The sequence below is a fragment of the Macadamia integrifolia genome, chromosome 11 (assembly GCF_013358625.1).
Source record: "Macadamia integrifolia cultivar HAES 741 chromosome 11, SCU_Mint_v3, whole genome shotgun sequence".
NCBI lineage: Eukaryota > Viridiplantae > Streptophyta > Magnoliopsida > Proteales > Proteaceae > Macadamia > Macadamia integrifolia.
Window position 1 is genome coordinate 20710321 of NC_056567.1, and position 3084 is coordinate 20713404.

Below are 3084 nucleotides of genomic sequence, written 5' to 3' on the forward strand. Positions count from 1 at the left end.
TACTGTTTTGTTCAAATTGACGACTCCTTTGTAATGCATTCCGCTTGTTTTACGCTAGACATGAGTTAGATTTCATTGAATCATCCATTATGCTTGAAATCCTCATGCATTTTCATGAAAATCCCTATTTTGGCATTGGTTTCCTTGATTTTCATCCATACTTGTACTCATGGAATTCCATAGTCCATTTGGGGCATATTCTTGCAATTCCATCATCCCATTACTATGGCATTTCATTCTAGACCTAGGGTTTCAAGCTTTCACTCCATTCTACTCCAATTTGCGCAATGGACTTGAATTTCCCCATTTCATTCATGCCTATTGCTTTTGCTGTCCTTTGCTGTCATTTTACTGTTTTGGCACGTTTCCATGCGTTGCCATCACCATATTTCATGTTATAAGTTTTCTATCCTTCCTAGATCGTTGCCGTTCCCATTTTGCAGAAATTGGGTTTTGGATTTCCCCTTCTTTAATGCTGCTGTCTTTTCTTACTGTACTAACCCAACCTTCTTTACTTATTGTCAGGATGTCTTCACGCACCGGCAGAGGACCATCTTCCTCTGGTGTTCGACGCAAGACCACCGCTTCTAAGCGGAAAAGTGCGGAGACCAGCACTTCAGCTCATCGCACAGGGAGACCTGCACCTGCTCAGTCTGACCCTTCAGACTACGATGAGGAGCACTTCACTAGTGCCGAGGCCGCAGCCAAATGGCCTATCTTCCTGAAGGGGCCAGTGTTGATGGAAAAGACCGTGGTAGTCGAGGACTTCCACAAGGCCCAGCTTCAGGAGAGGTTCTCAGCATTGGGCTGGGACACTATTCTTCAGGTGGACCGACCGTGCTACGATCAGCTCGTCCGTCGGTTTTATTGCAACCTGGAGGTGTCGTATCAGTACGGGGAACTCACTGTCAGCAGCCTGGTGAAGGGAGTGGATATCCAGCTGACGGTAGACACCCTGGCCAGTATTCTGGGCATATCGGCGGCGGGACACCGATACTACAGTCCCCCCAGGAGTAGACCTCAGGGACCGTTCATGAGCATGGAGACACCGGACTTCATCTACGAGACCATCTGCGGCAGCAGCAGTCGCCCGGAGTCCGAGACATCTTTCTTCCCTGAGGTCCGTCTCTTCGCCCGGTTGATCCAGTTCAACCTGCTCCCCAGGGGAGGTCATCGGAACCAGGTAGGTTTCATGACGGCTTTCATTGCCTTTTGTATTTTTACGACAGCAGAGGGAGGCGGGGAGCACCTGTGCCTTCCCTATATCATCCTCAGAGCGATGGAGCACCATGCTTCCCACCCAGAGGACGGAGGATTCCCCTACGGCAGGATCCTCACCAGGATCTTCGAGTTCTTCAGGGTGGATCTGAGCGGAGAGGAGGGGAAGACTCCGGCCGATAGGTTCGATCGGAGCAACCTCTTGAAGATGGGTCTCCACACCCTCATGGATTCACCTCCGAGATCGGGAGCTCGGAGAGGTAGGGGTAAGAGGGCTGCCCCTGTAGAGGATGTCCTCATGGAGGAGGAGTCCAGTGAGGAGGACGAGGACTACGTTCCTCAGGACGAGGAGGCAGATTTGATGGGTGGCAGCATCCCTGAGGAGGTGCCTCAGGAGTCGAGAGGTACGGGCCCTAGTTCTTCCAGAGCTGCAGCCCCACCATATGGAGCCCCACCACCTGGGAGTGGTGACTACGACTATGAGGACAGGACAGCCTCCATGCGGGCCTTGCAGGATGGCCAGGTCCAGATACTGAGGCGGCTGGACGAGATTGCCTCACGGCAGATCACCTTGGAGGATTCCTTCCGTAGGCTGGGTCAGGACTTGGACACCAGGGCCACCGCCATCTCAGCAGATTATGGTCGGCTTAGGAGGGAGGTACAGGTGGTGAACGCGAGGTTCGATTATTACGATCACCGCTTCGATGTTAACTCCAGGCCTCCAGCGAACGTGGTGATCATCGACGACGATGACGACGCCCAGTGAGGCTTAGCTTGCCGCCCAGCTATTTATCCATTTTTCTCTTTTTGTAGACATTGTACCTTTCTTTATTCTCATTCCTTGTAATTGCGATGTAACTTGAATTTCATTTATGGAATGAAATATCTTTGGATATTGGACTATTATAATGTTTTCATATGTGGAGTTCCTGTGTGGTTTTGTGGTGATGTGACTTTTCTATTTGTGCTCTTTGTTATATTATTATCTGTTGTTTATCAGGTTTTGTGTAAAAATTTTTGGAAATCCCACTTTACGCCGTTATGCTGCCGAAATTTCGTCGAGATAGTACTTTATGGGTTATAGTACCCACCTAATTACCCTTTATCTACACTCACGCATGCCATGAATGCCACTTATAATATAACTCCATTTTTATACTTCCTTTCTTTGACTTTTAATCTTTAAAGCTTTTATATTTGCCCAACCCCATTTTCCTATTATAGAATCTACGAGATTCTAATGGTATGCTGTGAGTGGAGCAGAGCATCACGCTCTGATACCACCCTTTTTGTCACACCCCGTTCACACTGAACCGGAGCGGTGACCGAGTTAACACCGGTTAACCCAAACCTGCCAGGATCATCAGATACTGTATTCCACCACAGCATACACACACTAACATCAATTCATCAGATCAGCGGAAGACTAAGTTTTACCTGTAAATAATTCCCATATACTCGATACCCAAATGATGATACCATAATTATATACATTTGGGCCCGAAGGCATGATATATACACAAGAAAAATGAAGTTCAAATATCAAGTATATACAAGAATTTATCAAAATCATCAGAGTACACAGCTCGGTTCGGTCTCAAGGCTGGAGCTCAGCTCGGCCTCAGAACTGCTGTCCTGCAGCACAGCTCTCACACGCGCAGTCTACGCCGTGCTCAAACTCATCAGGGGTCCACCAATCCTCATCAGGAAACTCGACTGCGGGACCCACCCCAAGCTCCTCAGATGCATGACCTGCAAAATCATCTAAAAAGGGGTGCACACGTGGAATGAGCTCACTAGCTTAGTAAGTAGAGAGGTGGACCACACACAACAGTCCACACATCACAACACATCATATGCACTACA